General features: G+C 38.1%; 1 pseudogene; it reads right to left on the bottom strand.

The window, feature by feature from the left end:
• Positions 1-581: 581 nt before the first annotated feature.
• On the bottom strand, positions 582-2,859 carry LOC127476529 (filamin-B-like; annotated as a pseudogene).
• Positions 2,860-20,191: the final 17,332 nt, after the last annotated feature.

Raw genomic sequence — 20,191 nt, 5'->3', positions numbered from 1 at the left:
TGGATGATGAAGAGTGGGATTTCAGTACTACATGAACCTTGAACTATTGCTGAAGGTCACTGGGTTACGTTTGTTCATCTTCTAAATTGGAGCAAACCATCATGTGGAAAAATACACCAGGCTTCTAAATAAAAAGGAATCATCAGCATACATAATTTCTGTTTGTTTGGGTTTTTATTTGTTCCTTAACATGTTTTTGGTCACAATTTTGCTCATTCTCGGCTAATTCTCTACTGTTTCTTCTCCCTATAACTCCTACATTTTGGATTTCATAGGCTGGGAATCATGAAAATCTCGCACTCTTGTTCTTACTAAGAGAGTTAGAATAGATAGGAACTTGACAGAAACACAAATCTAACAAAGCAGAGCAACAGGGCTAATAGGGAAAAGGAGCAGGGAGGAAATATAGAAAGAAAATCCCCACTGGTCTAATGCAGTAATGTGTACTGGTCTGCATTGAGCTTATTTACCTAGAATTGAGCATTACTGTGTGTTATAGAGAAATGGTGCTGCTACATATTAATCACAATCAGAGGTATTTACATCCTTTGGTACCATGCCTGTGGAGTATCTTGTGTCCTTTATCCTGCCTCTCTGGTGACAACTGAAAAGGGGTTTGGCTGATTTGTGAAAGCCTCTCTGAGTCGAGGTCCTTGTGCCTTCACACGTGCTGGGTGGCAACCCTCTGTCACATTCACTCTGAAGGGGCTGTTTGGCACAGGTACATCATCATACGTTACGCTGACTGTGTGCGGACCCTTTTCAAATGGCGTATACTCTACTGAATATGTTCCATCTGCATTGTCTTGGATGAGACAGTCTGGGGGGGAGCCGGACGAGCTCGTGATCTGCGTCCTGATGTGGTCACCACCGGCCTTTGTTAGAGGTCAAGCATCCACAGTGAACTCAGTTGTAGCTTCTCGGAAGACATCTTTTCCTTCTGCTCCTGGTCCAAACACTTTAACTCTGCTTGTGTCCACAGCTGGCTCCACTTTGACCTGGGCTGGGAATTTAGGTACTTGGTCTCCTCCATATCTCATCTTAATTGTGTACATGCTGGCCGAGAGCAGCACATACGTAACAACATAGGTCCCGTCCTTGTTATCATCGATCTGGACCTCGGCTTTGGAACCAGTATCTGACACCATGTCCACCCGCAGGTCCCTGGGACCTGCTTCCGTGCAGTCAACATTCAGTAGCCCTGCCTCACCTACTTTATCACGCTCCAGACTCGGGCCTATGGCAATGACTTTAGAGATATCAAACAGCATTTCTCTGTCTGCCTTAAAGGGTGAGCTGGGAATGTGAACTTCTTCAACAGCTCCAGAGGGGCTGTGGACTTTAGCGTCGATCTTGCCCTTTGCCCCGTTCAACCTTATAGCAAAGGATGCTGTAGTTCATGGGCAGAGTAGGCAGGTACGTGACTGTGCATGTCCCGTATTTAGAACTGTGATCAAGGTTTAGTCTATAGTTTTCCATACTTTTTCCTTCTCATGTAGCCATAAAAGTCCCAGCAATTAATCACCTGAGGACTGATGTTTTACTAATGGCTGAGTCTGCACCATACAAGTGAAATAATGACTAAGAGATGCCTTAGGTGCCCAGTGCACATCCAGAGATTGAATTGCTTTAAAATTTGCCAGTGTGAACATAGCTAACTGTTTCACTGAAGGCCATTTGAGCTAAAACCCCTTTAATGACTTTTGATCCCATAGCAATGACATGCCCTGTGAATTTCCTTAATGACTTTAAAGTCTCCCTGCCATTTCCAATGTCTTTTGTACTTAGTAAAGTAGTTATTCTTTTACACTACAGAGAATCTTCTATTTTCAAACTAGACAGAGAGCATATAATAAGACTCAATGATTCACTGGGTTTCTAGAGATTCCATTCCACTTACTTCTGTCTGACTACACCTGGGAGAGATGCATGGTTTGCCATCAGTGGCAGAAATCATGACTGAATTGTTTGTGCAGAGAGTAATTTGCTAAAATATATCTTAGGTGAGAGGTCCGGGGTCTTGCTGGAGAACTTAGATTTTATTCAAAACTGAATACCAAATCCTTGCCTAAAGGCTTCTTTGTAATAATGAATTTGGTCATGATACCAAGCATGAGGAGAAGCTTGCAGGTGGGAGGAACAATGTAAGATATCATCTCAGTCCCTAAGGGTTTCTCTGGATAGGCAGTTTTATGTACTGATTTTTAAAAGTGTGTGACTATGAATCCGGAACTGGTCCTGCCTATGCCAAAATCTGAGTTTAAGTGGAATGTATACATTAACTTGACTAAAATTCAGAGTAGCCTTAGAAGTAAATGTTTCTGATGATTTGGTTGTAACACAGACCTTTGAATGTAATTTTCTTCAAAGAAGTGGACAAAAAGGTGAAAGTGCTCTGTTATAGACCAAGACCAAGACCAAGAAAAGCCTAATATTCAAGATAGCTTTAAAAAGCTCCCTGCAAATATTATTTTGGTTTAAAAAAAAGAAGTGTGTAGGGGATTCCCATGATGCCCTGAAATGTCACAATGGAAGTATGAAGAGGGACTTTCTTAAACCACTGCAAGGCATAGTCCACCTTATTATTCAGTAGGCAGGGACAAGCCAATGTTACACAAACAGAAATAGCTAAATACCTTTTCTGAGCTAGGTGGAAATTTCATCATATGCCAGATATAAACTCTGGGAATTAATTCTGGCTCTTCTGACTATGCTATGTTGTTACTTCTTTAGTATTCAAATGAATAAGTGGATATCATAAACAAAACATATTTACACATGGGAAAAATAAAATGATTGTTCTCTTTTTCTTTTTTTTTCCTTCAAATAATCACTTCACTTACCTGCAGAGTATCCCATGGATACCTCATAAGATTAGAAAGATCACTGTATTCTTTGTAAACACGTAAATACAAACATTGAGTTGGGGGGTGGGGTTGTGAAACTAGGACCTGTGTGTTTTCATTCATGTTATTTTTCAAGATAAAGGGAAGTAAGATTCTTCCAGTGATAGTAGGAAGTCATTGAAAGTGAGGGTTGAGATACAGCAATGAGAATATCATATGGCTTTAAGTGAGCTGATTTTTTTTTTTTTAAATGGCGTTCTATATGTCATTATTTGGTGAGAAACTCAAGGGAACAGAGATCAACCAGTCCAAGGCTTAGAGAAGAATTATGTCTCTGGGACAAAAATATTCAGGATTTTAGACTTCATGGCTTAGTGGCCAGATTTGAAAAATACTTAGAGACAGAAAGATGCAAGTAGGCTTTTTAATCCCTAACTGGAATAAACTGAAATAGACTCCCAGGAATATTTGAAAACTCCCATAGGTGTCATTGTCTTGACTAGAATGACCTAGATGATTGAGCTCTTTTTCAGAGTTACTCAGGCAGTTAGCAGTTCTACCACTTGGCCTCTGTATTCCTAGATACAGAGCAAAATAGCTTGAGGTATAGTTGATCCCCTTTGAAAGATAACATGCTTTTATGAAAAACTCATGGGCTATGTTCAATATAGAAGAGGCTGGATTGTTTTCAGAAATGTGGGATTTAGTACAAGAGCAGGAACGTGTTAATGGAGGTTCTCACCAGGATAGGCTTGAATAAGTTGTTTCCCATACAAAGAAAAGGGATCTGGCAAACAGGGAATACTATTTTATCAGCTGTAAATGCTCAGGTATGCTGTGCTCAAAGGCCTAATGAGTTTTTAGATGGAAACTTAACAAAGCAAAGGTAATAAAAATGTGTGTATTTGTAAATTAATGAAACTGTCAGACTGCCAGCTGATAATACTATGCGTGATACCTTATCAGTTATTAGTCTTCAGGCATTATTTCCCTTTATACAACAGATTTGTGCATGGTCATTGTGAGTTGTCTTCTGTGAGGAAGACTGAATTAATAATGGGATTAGTATAAACCGAATTAAATCTGGGACAGCTGAAACTGGTTAATTTAGTCAAATAATTAAAAGCTGTCTCTGCCTGAGTCACCTTGGGGAATTTTGTTTCTATTTACAGAGTAAATAGTCTGACTACAGTAGGTATTGTCTCTAAGTAGAAACCAGACTATACTGTGTAAACAGTGAGTTGCCAAATAGTTGATGGCAGATAACCAGGTGCACCAGCCTTGCTGGGCACGTTCCTTAGACCATACCTTTGGAATGGAGTTCTTGATGTAGCACTTTGCACGTGGCTTGTTTAGACTGAAAGTGTGACTGGTCATTTTAAGGGCAGATGGAAGAGATTTAAGCTTTTCTACATTTTTATCCAAAACAGTTGGATTAGGGAAACATCAAAAGCCTTTCACTTGGAGGTGCTATACCAGTTATGCCTATTCTGAAATCTTTTTCACAAAAGAGACTTGTATTGGTAGGCTAAAAGATGTTTGGTGCTGATATACGGGAGGAATGCAGCCCTCTACTCTATGGAAAGGAAAGAAATGGCTAAGAAATTCAGACATTTTCTGTTTTTCGTTTGTTTTGTTTTGGTTTTTTTTTTTTTATATTACTTTGAATCAGCCTAGTTCCTTTGTTCCTGAGAGAGGGAACGAGACTGTTATAATTTGGTAAAGGTGTTTAACTGTTGATTTTCACCATAATGGAGGTCAGCAGAGTGCAACCAACACAAGGATGAGTTCAACCATCATGTCCCTTCAAACACCCTAGGAAAGTGAAAATGCAAAAGGGCCATGCAGATATCCATGGCAGGACCCTATGAGAAGAAAGGTGACAGGGAGAAGAAGAAAGGATCATTCCTCAACACTGACTGGAAGAGTTCTTAATATTTTCTTTGTTGAACTTTTTTGGAATACCAAAAAGCAAACAGAAACCTTTTATTTTAAGGCAGGTTTTGGGCAAATGTTTAAACAGTGATTTCTATTTTCTTCACTGTAGGTCACCAATTCACTGTTTAAAGTGCACAGTGACTAAATATTCCATGCAGAAGACAGTACATGGGAAGAAGACAAGCACATATATAATAAGGGCCTGTGAGAAACATGGATAAAATTTCAGGATGACTTAAATCATCTCTTTGCAACATATGTACAGGCTGATGATCAGAATTTAGGTTGCATGCAATTTTCAGAGATGTAGTAAAACTCTAAGGTATAAAACAGGTATATCATAAATGATCAGCTTGGAAGAACATGTGAGCATGTAAGGGAAAATAAATTAGAGGCACCCGAATTTCCTTTACTATGGCACAATTTCAGATTCAGTATTTTTTCCTGTCTCAAAGTACAAAAATGGTACATTTTATAACTGTCTCTGACAGCAGTGCATCAACAGAGAAGGTGACCAACCAGAGAATTTGGCACATTAAGTAAACTGATAAAGTAAATAGGTAACATAAGACACTTTGCTATCTGAATATGAAGTAATTTTAATTTTGATTTTCAGTCTTTAAACACAGGTACTTTTCTTGAAAAATGATATTTGTCAAAAAAGTGTTTTTCTGCAATAGCAATTTCCATTACTTTTCTTCCCAGATTGTTTTAACCATCATATGAAGAATAAGAAATGTAACTGAAAAGTAAAAAAAAAAAAAAATATTAAACCTTGCATTAAGGTTTTATATATTATGCTCAACAGGTCATTAATAGACTGAGCAGAAATTTAATAAAGTGCCATTAAAGAGTCCTAGAAATCCATGCATAATTTATGACAATGCATTGCTTATAACCAACTATAGTACAAGTTATCAATGACTGTGACATGCTTAGGACTCTTATTAAGAATCTCTTAGTTATTCATGTACTATTTGTAAATGGGATAATAAATGATACATGCCTAAGACTTTCTTTATACCCAATGACATCAGCAACTTTATGATTAGCCAATTATTGACTATTATTAGTTTTGCTCCTTTTGTGTAAGTAGATTTTAGATCCTTCCAGTACTGTGTAACTTGGTTTTAGCTGGAAAGTTTGTTATAAAAATATTGTACATTTGAAACTATAGTCAGATGCTTCTAGTCCTCAGATGAATTTTTTTCTGTGAAATCAATTTCTGCATTACAGTGGTGATATGAAACAGTAGTTACTGTTCTAATTGCTGCAAAGTGGCTGGTAGAATTCTTCCCAACACTGATACACATTTTGTGCATCTTTGCAGCAGGATATTTATCATTGTCATTCTCTGAAAATGATGGTCTAATATCTTCAGCTTAGAGCAGTCAGGTCATTCAGTGTTGAGAATTTGTGTAGTTTTTCCTCTTTTGGCTTACTCCTCACAGTCTTTGTATTGTAAGACTTCCTGACCTTGAGTTTCCTCTGCAGTTCTCATTATGACCACTACCAGCTCCCCCAGGTTTCTCTGTTGACTTCCTCTTCTAATTCCTCTCCTTGATTGATAATTTCAGAATCCAGAAGCTGAAGAAGAGAAGCTGTGATCACCCTTGCCCTCCATCTTTCCAAAAAACCCCAAACCAAAATACCAAAACTCAGAAGGCCCTGACTTGAAGCAAATGCAATGATGATATTTCAATGTGAACATGAGAATGAGGACTCAGCTCAGAGTGAAGTCTCTGTTGGATGGGAGAAATGACATTTAATCAAAATGGGACTGTCTTCCATCTGCTGGTGTATCAGTAAAGGAGTCAATGGATCATTAGGAACATCCTGAGAAAGGTAATTTCTGTAGGGATCCTTGTCTGAGTGGGGGTTTTTGGGAGTAGTTAGAGAAAAACATTATGGAGAAATTATGATTGAAGCAATAGATAGTCTGGTCACTCTTGTCTAAACTTAAATTTTACTAAAGCCTAATTCAAATAAGTTTTCCTCCTGAGTTAAATGCAATCCCTAGTCTTTTAGAAAAACACAGGATTCTGCTGTATACCCACCACTTCAGGCACTACTGCTTGGAACTGGCAGTAACTCTGTGCTGCCATTGCTGTTCCAAACACACTCAGCATAAAACAATTTGTATTTACACTTTCCATGCTCCAATTTCTAATCATTTTAGAGCAACTCACCTTCACGGGTGGTTTAAACAAAGGTCTAGGAGTGATGAAAGCATAGACACAATCACTTTCTGCGGTTGTTTTTTGCTTTGGTGAATGGCATAGACAGCTAGGAACAGCAATGCTTAGCTGCCATCACTAAATGCATGGCCTGTCCTTGATCTAGCGTATGGCATGGCCTTGTTGCTCCAGTTATGCCTTAGAAACTCCTCCTCTCTTAGATAAATCAGAAACGGTGCATACCCCTTTTCAATTCCAACACCTGGCCTTCAAAATGATGGTTGTACATCTTATCTTGAAGAATGATTAGAAGGTAGGGCTAATGGAGAGATTTTAACCATTTGAGTTTCTTGTGTGGAATGGCTCTCAGATTCCAGCATTTGAGAGTGTGTGAATTTGTTATTTCAACTGAAGGCCTAGATCCCTTCAAAAGGATGAGATATCCATCCCAGGAACTGTGCGAGATCAAGGTGACAGAGAGGCAAAGTAGTCTTGTGGGCTAAATATTTACCTTATTTGTATTTTTGGTTTTTTCTTGCCTGAAAAGCAACAAGACAAACCTGTGAATTATCCGTTAAACTGAAGAGCAAGCAACTTCTATTTCCAGACCTGCTTTTAAAATGGCACATCTTACAACCTTAGTTGACTTTCTCTAGAAAATAAACAAACTTACATGACAAGGGGGCTAATATGTGGGCTTGCAATGAAGAGTCTGAAGGACGGAGATGTTAGTGGCAGTCACAGGAAATGATGTTACCATGACTTGTGGTTTCTGGGCTTGGCTTTGACAGTCTATTTCTGTGAGTACCTCCTCCACGTACACCAGAAGGGAACTGTGCAGCTGTCTTATTTCCTGTAGTACACTTTCATGTGTAGTGCACTTTCCTCAAAAAACCTTAAAAATATTTGCTGCCTCCATATCTTCATCTTCTTTCCTAGTTTCTCTCTCTCTCTCTCTTTCTCTCTGTCTCCCTCTCCTTTTACTTTCAGGACTGATGTGAAAATTGTCAGAGTAGGAACTAAAATAACATTTTTGTTAAATTTGTAAGAGTTAGCTCAGGTGACAGATCCAGTGATTCTGCGTTAGACATCATTTGAAGTTCGTTTACAACACATCTCAGACAAATGTGTACCAAGAAATCAGTAGGAAACTTATGTGTTAAAATGAAAATGCAGCTTTGAGTCATTGAAAAAAGGCTTTGGTTATTGTTTTATCTGCCCATTTAAAATTCTAATTTCTTGTGAATTATCAACTTGATACCAGCCATGGGAGTATAGAAGGATGTTTTTATTTAAAATATATGTTATTTTCACATTTTATTTACAAATAATTGGATTTTTTGTTCCAAATTTACTGCTCTTTCCACATTTTCAAAAAGTAACATGATGCTTTAGTTTGTAGGATTTCTACTAAATTCAGTGTGAGTTGGGCCACTGACATAATGAAAAAGCCTTTTTGAATTGTGTTGTATGAACAAATCTTTACTAAAAAGTGATTTTTTTTTAAATTAAAAACTCTTCTTAAGAGAGTCTTGAAATATAAAATCCATCAAGACTTGACCTTGTCATTCCTTAATTCCCTACAAAATGTGTGGTGATTTTTCAATCCTTATTATGACCATTCTTAAGTTTTCAACTTTGTGCTGGATAGAGGTATGAAGAGATACAGCACTGTTGAAACAATTGGGAAATAAAAGGTCCTGAGAAGTCTAAAGATCCATTTCTATGGCAATGTGTTAAATGCTAATGTTAGAAGACCTAATAGCAGTAGTATGTCCAAAGAGTTAATGGCTAATATTGGAAGTGGTGTTAACTGAGGTATTTTACTTAACCTGGTTTTACTTTTTAGGGTAGATAAGGACGACTGATTTTTAAAACAGTTTAAATTTTAACTGTTTTTTCTCTCATGATACATTCCTCTATACCCTTGTCGAGGTTTAGGAATAGTATTCTCCAATTTAGTACTTCTGCTAAAACCACAGCACCACCTGTTTTCCTCTCCCCCTCCAAATGGAAGCAGAAAAGGCAGATATCATGGATCGAGATAAAAACAATTTCCTGGAAACAGCAATGAGATAAGAAAATGAATAGTAACAGTAACAGCATTAATAACAAAAGTATACAAAAAGAGAATTATTCACATTCCAAAATGCTCACCGCTGACCCCACGACAAGAAACAAATACTGTACAGTTTTCCCCACCATGTTTTCCCAAGTGGAAGGGACACTTTCTCCTTCGAGGCAAGAGAGAGTTGGCAATGAGTGAGGTGGTATCAAATTACAGTAGGGTCCTGGCCACACACCCCTCATGGCTACTGCAAAAAATTACCCCTGTCCTGTCTGAAACTAGGACAACCCCAAAGTTCCAACAACATATCATAATTAGATATCTCTTATTAGCAGTCTTCTCTTGGTTTCAGGAGGATGGCCAAAAAGTAGTGACAGTGGGTCCAAATTTTCCTTGAAAACTGAGGGATGTTGCAGCAAATTTAGAATAAGATAGTTCACAAATTCCAAATATAATAGCCATAGCACTATTAGCATAAAAACAGGGACAAGAAAAGAATGTCTGCTATTCCCAACTGTTCCCAGTTTTATCAGAGAAAATGTGAAATATTGTTCTCCTGGTTTTCTGTTGCGGGCAGGAGCTGACTACTGCTCTTAAGACACAAAATACCTTGCAGTTTGTGACATGTGGCTGGGTGGATATTATGATTTCACTATTGGAGCTGGTTGATAACCAGTTAGCTATGAATGATGAATAAAAATCATTATTTTATTGAGATTGGGGACATACTCTTTGCAATATTTAGTTCAAGATAACACATAGGAGAGCAAAAGCAGATGGACTGTGCCTTGACACAGCAGTCCCGAAGTAGAACGTTGCTCAGCTTCCTAGGGGTTTAGTTACTTCTATTAGCTAGAAGATTTGCTTAAAGACCTATTAAAACATTTTGTGCTCTGCTGTATGACTTTAGTATTAATATCTAAAGTGACATTTCTTCGATCTTAAGTCAGATTGTCCAGCAGTATTTCTATCTTTCAGACTTCTGCATCAGAGAACTCGCAAGGTAGTACTGGAGGAAACCCTGAATTGCTTTGTAAATAGGCCTGGAGAGGGTTAGATTTATTTGGTGTAAACCTGACGCATTTGTAATTCAGAAAAGTCTGAATAATGCATAATAAGAACAGATCACAGTTTAACCTTCCTATTGGCTTCAGCCTCAGGAGGTAATTAGACACACTTTCATGGAGGCAACAAAAATGTAGTGTTTTTTACCCTGAAAGCTGACACAGCATTACTTTTACTTCTAGGCTTAACATGAACATAAGCACTCGTGGTTTACTGACATAAAGTAGGTCAAGGAATGAAGCATAATTAATTGTATGCCTTTTCTATAGTGAATCCCCAAACCCCATGGCTGAATGAATTCCATTAGATACATACACCTTTTTTTTTTTTTCATCTTTAGTCTTATTTTTGTCAACAGACAGCAGTTCCAGTTCCTCAGATCTCTAAATTGATTATGGTCATCTACACTGTCTTCACCTGCTCTGTCTGCTGAGCTTTATTTTCTTTATCTATTTTGTGACAGATACATACTTTGCTTTAACTTTTTTTCCTCAGAACTGAAAACAAATTTTGAACTACATGTTACCGTGCTTCCCTAACAACAGTTATATCAGTGTAACAATGCCTTTATTATAAACAGGTGCAGAAGGCACGTAATAATTTAAAGGTGAGAGTGTTTCCCTTGTGTATTGTCTTAAAAGAGGAAACAGTTTCACAGCAGCATAAATACTCTTCCTAGCAGTACCAGACGTTAATATTCTGCTTTTCAACGTGCTCACTGCACTGTCTGAGGGTTTCAGTGTGCTGGAGGTAGCTAAAAACTCTTTCTCTGCCTTAACCCCCACCAGCAGCCCAGTTATGCTGAACCTGGAGCTGAGGGAGGGCTGTGCTTCTCCTAATGGCAGGGCAAGCAGTCAGCTTTCTCCTCCTGCAAGCAGCATGTGATGTGTGTGGCTGCCACATTGCAGGGAAAAGCAAGGGCTAACTCACCCTTCTACTTTCTCTCTAAATAGTTTCCCTTCTGCTGTTGCCTCAAGGGCTGGAGTCAGGGAGCTGGTCAAGACCCCTGGGCTGCTCAGCCTGGTGCCTATGAAAGGAGGGGACATTGAGGCAGAGAGGCTTCCTATTTCCTCTGTCTCCCGCACACAACTGTGTCTGTACCACATAGAACAAAAGCATCCAGCTGTTTACTAGCTGCTGGGTGTGTAATGCCAGCATATATATGTCTGTGCCTATATGGGCCCTTCTGCTTGTGCTCTGCAGTTACCCTTTCCTTGGGGCTCTTTGCTGTGCACCCAGGAATGTATTCATACTTGGGTTGCCCATGTCTGGTGCTTAGTGTGGCATGTACAAAAGGCCCATTTCTATGAATGCCTTCTGGGCCTTGGTGGTTTTTACAGAGTTAGATGAGTGTCATGGAATTATCCCCAGTTTTCTGCCCCTTCTGCTCATAAGAAAGGATCAAAAAATGTTCACAAAACATAACTTTTTTTTCATTAAAGTGCATAATTTTTTGGAATGTTTCAACTGGCTACACTACTGAGTTCTCATCTGTTGTAATTTCTCCTCCTGGGCAGGAGAAAACCAAAAGGCCAGCCTTTGGACTGGAAGCCAATGGATTAATTTGTAATTTTTCCAAGTATAGGGTGTTGCAAGACAAAGAGATTTTGTAATAGGTCTGGACATCATATAGCCTTTATGAACAGCCTCACTTGTTAGAATTATTACTTCCAGAACTCATCCAGAGAATTAAAAGCTCCAGTTTTCTCTGTATAAACAAAAACCTCACTGCTGGAGAAATGATCTTATGAAACAGCTCCAAGCTCTTAGTTCCTATTTTTACCACCAAATTTGCCTGCAGCTGCCAGTTTGAATTACTTCCATCTTTTCTCTGCTTAGAACAACCAAGGGAGTAGAGAAAAGAGAAAAAGAGGATCTGCAGAGATTTTGATTCTTTAAGACGAAGAAAGAATTTGTGTAGCTGAAAGCTTGATAGGCGCAGAGCTGGAATGGATAGAACAATTAATTCCTCCATTTGTCCATGTTGGTTCCTCCCTTTTCCTCATGTAACCAATTGGCTTATTAATGTTGCAGTATAGATCTGTAGACAGTCTAGGATAAAAATGCAAGTTGGTTGTCTTATGCATCGCCAATTTTTGTAGGGTTGAAGAGTTCACAATTTGGAAAAAACTTCCCATGTTCTTATTTATCTATGCTTAGATTTATAGAACTAACAGTTATGCTTTTGCTGTTTTGTGTGATGAGGAAAAAATATAACACAAAATAGAGCAAGCCCTTTTAGTTTTTGATTTATAGAGTCTGATATGTGTTGACCTCACTCTGTCTACAAAGCAAAGGAGTGTGGGGTTGTCTCCTCTTATCACTTATATTACAGTGATCAGTCTACTGTAATTTTTATCTGTTTCCTGAGATACTGACAGTCTAGTGTTCTTGGTTTTTACTCTTCTGTGATCTAAAAAATTGTATCAAAATAATCAAGCACCAATTGAAAATTTGATGGTTGTATTTAAAGTAGATGTATTTTTCCCCACAGCATGCTTTCTTATATATTATTGCCATTGCTGTTTAAAAAAAAAAATAATGTAGTTTCAGGATTTTTACAGCAAAGCTTTCTTAAGCTTGGTCATGTCATGATTAAATTTGGTTTCTGCATTTTCTCAACTGTGTCACAGAAAGAGAACTGTTATATGGTTCTCTCCCATGATGCATTCACAGTAAGGATGTTCAATAACTGTGCTATTTTTTCTCCAAATTCTCATCATGTGACCGTGCTAAAAATAACTCTGCCTGTGACTTCTGGCTTTGTAGATTTGCTATATTTGCTGTAAGTGGAAGAAGATGAGCAGGGGTTTGGAGTCAAACCTTATTGTTCAGTAGTGGTCTCTTACCGAAGCTATGAAATGTCACGTAAAGAAGTAGATGTTAATTGACAAAACTAATTTCAATTAATACTGGTTTTCTTCACGTCCTAATAGCATGTTATGTATGTGGACAGACAGGGAAAAGTAGATAGCTTCCAAATACTTCGAACTTCACTTCTATTTACTTCTATTGTGAAGTTATATATTTAGATGAAAGGTGGAATTAGGAGGCTATTTGCATCATGCATTTACATTTTTTCTCCAGAAAGCTGAGTAATGTTTATGGCAAAAAAACCCAGATTCTCCATCACCAAGGAAACAGATTGACCTATACCAATAATACAAACATGATTATGTATAAAGATTAATATTTTGGAGGATATGATGGGGATTCCAATGGTTTTATTAAATAAGGTATTGAAGAAAACAAGTTATTAATTAACCTTTTAAAATTTATACAAAAAGGAGGGCTATGTGGATGTGTGCCTGGAAACTTTAATGCAAAGGGCACAAGACACAACAGGCAATATCTAAGAGGATAGAATACCACCTGGTGAGAGGTATATTTACAAACCATTGGTCTAGTGCTTTGGAGATAGGCACCATTTTGTTTTCATAAGTTCCTGCTGAACTGACCATCAGCCTGAGGCCTTGCATTTCCTCCCAGCTGCCTTATTGCCATTAATTTTTATGAAAGCCAAGACCAGGCAGAAGCATGTGTTAGGACTGACCAAGAAGATAATCTGATACACAAAATATTTATGGTCTACTCCAGTTGAAATAAACGGAATAAATTGATTTGAGTTGAGCAGTATCTCCTCTTTTAAAGCGAAAATTTATTGCTTCTAGCAAGTAGCTTTTCAAGGGATCCTGGCCTCTAATGAATAAAATACAGTGTTCAAATTTCATTTACGCTAATAGTGCAGGATGTTCTCATGCAGTGCTGAGGAATCTACTGTGTAAAGTGTGTGTACTAAAGCTCTTACACATGGCCAGTGCAATATCAAGGAGTTTTACTGTGAATTCAAATCATATCTGTGCATATTTGTTTTACTTACAACCTTTGTATTTTCATACTCTTACCCCTTCCTGGTGGATAACATTAATTTTCAAATGAAACTCCAATTAACATTTTCCTAAATAATACTTGTTGGTGCTGCCCAGTGTTTTACACACAGCATCAATGAATTTTGAATACTATGACATCTGAGGAGATAGGTATATGTGTGCACATAACAGGAGACATACTTGATACTGTAATTTCTCTGTTGTCAATACATGTAAGTGCTTATCTGTCTTCTCTCTTACCTTACTTTACAAAGCAATTCTCAGTGAAAGTCAGAGAGCCCTGGCAGCAAAGTGGCTTTAACTCTTGATGATCATTTATTTGCATGAAGACACAGTTGAACTTCTTTTGCTTCTACTGAAACCTTTTTTTCAAGTCTGAGTTCTCCACAGAGATAATTCAATTACAAAGTAGTACTTTGATTGCAAGGAGTGGAACCTGAGAAAGAAGCCTGAGGTTTTAAGAAATCGTCTTAGCAGGACTCTAAAAAACTGAAGAGAGCAAGAAGAAAAGCAAAATTTAAATGACTGGTGGTGACATGGAGAGGATGGTTTTTAATAATGGGAAGCAAAAAATAGGGAAGAGGAAAGATTCTGAATGCTTCACAGCACCCTGATCCAACCCAGAAAATACCCTAGAGTGGTTAAATGATATGTGAGAAAGTATTGAGAGGGACATTTCCTGATGCGAGACAAAATCTGCTTATCAAGTTGCTAATATGTATCCCTGAAAAAGTGAACTGTAAATTGGGAGTGTATTTTCAACTGGAGGTCTGGGGAAGTTAGTTGTGCTTAAAGACATTGGCATATCAAGAGTGGATTTAGGGGCTTCCTAGAGGCCTTGGAAAGGAAGTGCTATTTTCACAAATTAGAAACCAAAAGAGAGGTAGTATTAGGGAAGCTAATAAAAGAGAATCTTTGCAACCATTCCAAGGGGAACAGAGAGAGAAAACTGTATACAGAACACTCTGTTTTTCTAGTAGTCTTTGTATTATTCTGCGTTTTGTTATTTTTCAACATAAATCCTAACATATTAGCCATACGGAGTTTTTTGATCTGTTTTCTTTTCTTTGACTAACATTTCTGTCTCTTACTGTATCTAATGAGGCCAATGTGTGTCATGTAATTTTATTAATTTCAGGCTCTGCAAATAATCTAAAAAATATTGAATACTATCCTTGCAGAAAATACCATCACTGAAAGTCCTACTCCTAAGAGAAAAGTGCTTCTAGATGCTGGTTCATACTGATCAAAACCATTATGATATTGTAGAACTACTGCTTTCAAAAGCCAAAAATGCATGAGATAGTAATAATTCTAACATTTTTATTTGATAAGCTTCCAGAGGACAGGATAAGGAGAAGTTCTATTAAATTTATAGATGATATTAAACTCCAAGTAAACATAACACTGTGTGCAGAAGAATTAGGGAACCTCACCAAAAGGCTATAATAAATGTGGTGTATAGTTGTTACTGATATAGTCAGACTGAATATACACATAGGAGAGTAGAATATCCAGATTTGTGGTGATAACATTTTGGAAGGATACTTAAACTCATGGTTGTATCTCTATCTCCAGTGTAGGAAGCTCTCCAATATAGAAAGTACATATCTGATATGAGACTGGTTTTTTTTGCACACCAGTATACTGTTACAAACTTTTACAGATCCCTTTTCTGTCCTCTAGAGGATCTAACCATTAGCAAGTCCCTGGACTAAGTACACTCTTTTATCTTCTATGGCAATTCTTATGTTTCTGCTGTATTTGGAACCACATACCTTGCTACAGCTACATATTGTAGAGTCAGTGTTTCAAGAGTGATGACCATTGACTGAAGAGACTTAGATGTTGGATCAAAAAGTTGGTGGAGATTTAAGCTGAGCCATTATCCAGTCCTTGCTTCAGGCCCATTCCATTTTTTTCTCTGCTCTGTAGAAACTTCTCAGGTTTTTGAGAGACAGTTCCTCAGTTATCCACACATAGAAGGTACGTTCCTTTTCTCCCCAAATGATCAACAGGTCTTCCTTGAGGTAACTCAGAGAAGAGAGGAAAAGCATGTTGGTAGCATGTCTTCAGTCTGCTTCAGATCACTTAGGACAAATGGTAGAAATCCCAAAGAGACTAATTGTGTGACTTTTGGACTGACACACTGGCAATTGCTCTCTGTTCACCTGTTGTGTACATATATCACGTTTCTTCCCGTAGCCATGCCCAGTAACTTCCAACAAGAGCAGGGAACAAGCAATGTTTTGTTTTATGAAGCAGCTAGTTACGAAATTCAGAGCTGGTTTTCTGTAGGCACAGCATATAAATGTATTGAATGCAAGAAAAATAAAAAAGTCAAGTGAGGACACTCCTGTGAAAGGCAAGGCCATTTGTTTCAAACTTCTGGCTTTCTCCTATGGATTTTGCCCAGCAGCTTGTGAAAAAAGATATAAATTTCCTTCTCTAGATTTGTAAATCATTCTGGCTTAACCTCTTTCTTTGATAGGAAATGTTGGGTTATGTGAGTGACCTGAACCTGAGGCTGCAAAGACCTTTCTCAAATCTGAGTATTCAGGGAAATCAGGAAATTGTACAGAAGGCACAGTAAAGGATTTTTTTGGCTGTAGATCTGCTACCCAAAATCTAGATTGGCAAGAGAATATTATTTGCTTCATTTCCCTAGGACTTTGTCTATCTGTATGCTTATGTCCTCCTTTTCAGCAGCTCCAGTTCATACCATTTTTTCTGTAAGCCTCAGGGATTTTTAGTTTGGGCTGGGGTTAGCTTCGTAATAGTATTCATTTTTCTGCAACTCAAATCTTTTTGGCAAAAATCCCTTCTAATTCTGCCTCAGTTTGTCTTTCAGTGATCAGTCAGGCCTACATCCTTCTAGACATTTGAACACATAGCTCCTATGTAAAGGCCTAACTCACTGAAATAAAAATCCCAAATTTTATTTCTTTTGGACCCCTGATTTTTTTGTGATTTTTGTGGTTGATAGCCTTGGTCTCCTTCTACCATGTCCATTTAAATGTCTGTTGGGCTGAAGATCATAATGTCTGTCCACTTCAGCAAGGTTCTACGAATATTTTATGTGTTTTGCTTTGGCAGAGTAAAGAAGCTCTTTGTTACAGACAAATACAGAGAACATGACTCTGTGATCCATTCCACTTCAGAGTATCGAGAATATATAAAGTTTTAGTTCATGGTGCATATGGTTCTGCCAAAAATTCCTGGTCATATCAAGTTCTAAAATGCATAATTTGACCACATAGAACCCATATTTTAACCTAAAAACACAGGCAAGAAGAGTTGAAGCATAACTTCCAGCCATGACCCAACATTTCCTGGGCCTAGGTTCTTAACCATTACTCTGCCATGAATTAGACTGGGAATTTAAACCTCCCACTTTGTTAAAAGATTCTAAACTAAACTAAAGACTAATCTTGTCTTTTACGGATCAGGCAGCTTGCTCTGCATCTGTACTTAGAGACATTTTTACACAAACCTTTATCACCAAAATCAGTTGTGATTCCTTTGTGGGCAGGGCAGTATCCTGAGGAGTCAAACATCCAGTTTGGCTACATTCTTCAGTAAAGTGGGTATTAACTCCTCTTCTTTGCATCTACTTAATGTTTTTCTTCAATGGTGTAAAAGCAACACACTGGACCATTTAAGAATATTATTTTTTTCATTGAGGACTGTCTTTTGCTTGCTCATTTTTAACTGTGGACATCCATTATTCTGACACATTTCCCACTGGAGCAGGAAAAAAACCCAACAATACAATTATTAAAGGGTGAGGGATGTAATTTTTGTGGGGTTTTGCATCCTATTTTTTTGCTGTAAGGAACATTTTACTTAAAATGCAGAGAGATACACAATGGTTAACTAAGTTCAGCATTTGTCATTTTTTTGTCTCTTTGGTAGTTTCATTAAATAAAAAGCATGAAACTGAAAGACAAAATCAACTAGATTTGAAACTATTGTTTCTTCATAAGACCCGTTCATTTCACAGAATCACAGAATCATCTAGGTTGGAAAAGACCTCTGAGATCATTGAGTCCAACCTGTGACCTAACACTACCTTTTCTACTAGACCATGGTACTAAGTGCCACATTCAGTCTCTTCTTAAACACCTCTGGGGACAGTGACTCCACCACCTTCCTGGGCAACCCATTTGAATACCCAATCATTCTCTCTGAAAAGAACTTCTTCCTAATGTCCTACCTAAACCTCCCCTGGCGCAACTTAAGACTGTATTCTCTTGTCTTACTGATAGTTGCCTGGGAGAAGAGACTGATGCCCACCTGCCTACAACCTCATTTCAGGGGAGTTGTAGAGTGTGATAAGGTCTCCCCTGAGCTTCCTCTTCTCTAGCTGAACAACCCCAGCTCCCTCAGCTGCTCCTCACAGGGCTTGTGCTACAGTCCCTTCACCAGCCTCATTGGCCTTCTTTGGACACGCTCCAGCACCTCAATATCCTTCCTAAATTGAGGGGCCAAGAACTGGACACAGTACTCAAGAGGTGGCCTAATGAGCGAGGAGTACAGGGTAAGAATCACTTCCCTCGTCCTCCTGGCCATGCTATTCCTGATCCAGGCCAGGATGCCATTGGCCTTCTTGGCCACCTGGGCACACTGCTGGCTCATATTCAGCTTCCTATCAATCCAGGTCCCTTTCTGCCTGGCTGCTCTCCAGCCACTCTATCCCCAGCCTGTCATGCTGTATGGGGTTGTTGTAGCCAAAGTACAGGACCCAGCACTTGATCTTGTTGAACCTCATCCTACTGGTTTTGGCCCATTTATTCAGCCTGAATTTGATGACTACAATCTGCTGTAAGTCTGCTTTTGCTCATAAAAATCATGCCCCTCACACTTAAATAACATGGACACCTGTAGTTTTTTTCTCATAGTGCCTGTAATGTTATTTATTGTCTGTCTGTCACCCATGCACACCCAATGATAAGATGACTTACAGTAATATGTAATGTCAATATGTAAGAGTCAAATCTGTTGGTTCAATTTTTCTTCAGTGCATGAACACCTTTTTTATATAAACAGAAATTGTTCCTCTGACACTATTTAAGACTTGTCTATGTATGTTGCAGGAGATAATTGGACTGGTGGGTTGCATTCTGTGGGGTTTTTTTTTCCAGACTTTTCCTTTTTTCCGCCAAGCATTTAAAAACCTCAAAGCAATATTAGATTTACATTACAGCTACACAATTCAAGTGTATGAGATGTCCTTTTTTTGCCTCTTGGTCTTATAACCAAAAGGAAGAATAGACTCTATAGTGCAAGAGAGGTAGGCTGGAGGGTCTGAAGAGTGGTTGTAGCAGAAAACTTTTTGTGTTCTGAACATCATCCTAGACACTGGGTTGCACGCAAGTTGGTTTGGGATGAAGTTTGCTAAGGGATGTACCATTAGCAGATGTGACCTTTAAGTCACAGAGGTGGGGAAGGACTCTCATTACATTTCTCTTCCAAGTTTTCCCTAGTAATTTTGCAGTAATTCCTCTTTCTTATGAGTGACAGGAAAATAATGATGATTTATTTTTTTAATTATTTCAGCCAGTCTAATTTAAGTAAATGACAGAAACTTTTGGCTGCAACAATAATATGTTTTTAATTTTTTTTAAAATATTTTTTTTAGAGTGCAGTGTACTTGAAAATTTTTTATGTGATTATGTAATAATAGGGTGGAAAAATCCGGAGTAGAGGTGATAAGTTACATCTTCCTCTGTTTGAAAGTCTATAGAAGACTTTCTCTTTTTCATTTCAACAATCTAGTGGTGCAGAGAGCAATAAGGCTAAAATGAGGTTAGTTCTGAGATAGATTGAATCTGTCAGTATGCACTAAACTTTGGCAGGATTCCACAGCAGGCTGAATGTTGGTGAACTGAGATGAAGAAGCACTTTCATCACTATAAACTAGACATGTCAGCATGCTGACGCCTAACACCCAGGAAAAAAAAACACCCTGAGCTTTCAAGAGATACCACACCTGCTTCTAATAATAAATGACATGTTACTTCCTATCTATTCACTTAAACTGAGCTATGTTTATTTTCTACCTGATTCCATGATAACTTTGAAGTTTGGATTAAGTCTTTTTAAAAAATAATTTCCATTCATGGTGCAAACCTTGGTAGAGAGTAATTACAACCCTGACAACTAAAGAAACTTGTTCAGCAAATTTCATCACCAGTTTGCAATACT

Source organism: Manacus candei, unplaced genomic scaffold (assembly GCF_025592945.1).
Source record: "Manacus candei isolate 608988 ecotype Guabito, Panama unplaced genomic scaffold, ASM2559294v1 h1tg000049l, whole genome shotgun sequence".
Classification (NCBI taxonomy): domain Eukaryota; kingdom Metazoa; phylum Chordata; class Aves; order Passeriformes; family Pipridae; genus Manacus; species Manacus candei.
Note: the sequence above shows the minus strand (reverse complement) of the source record. Positions and strands in the feature narration are given on the sequence as shown.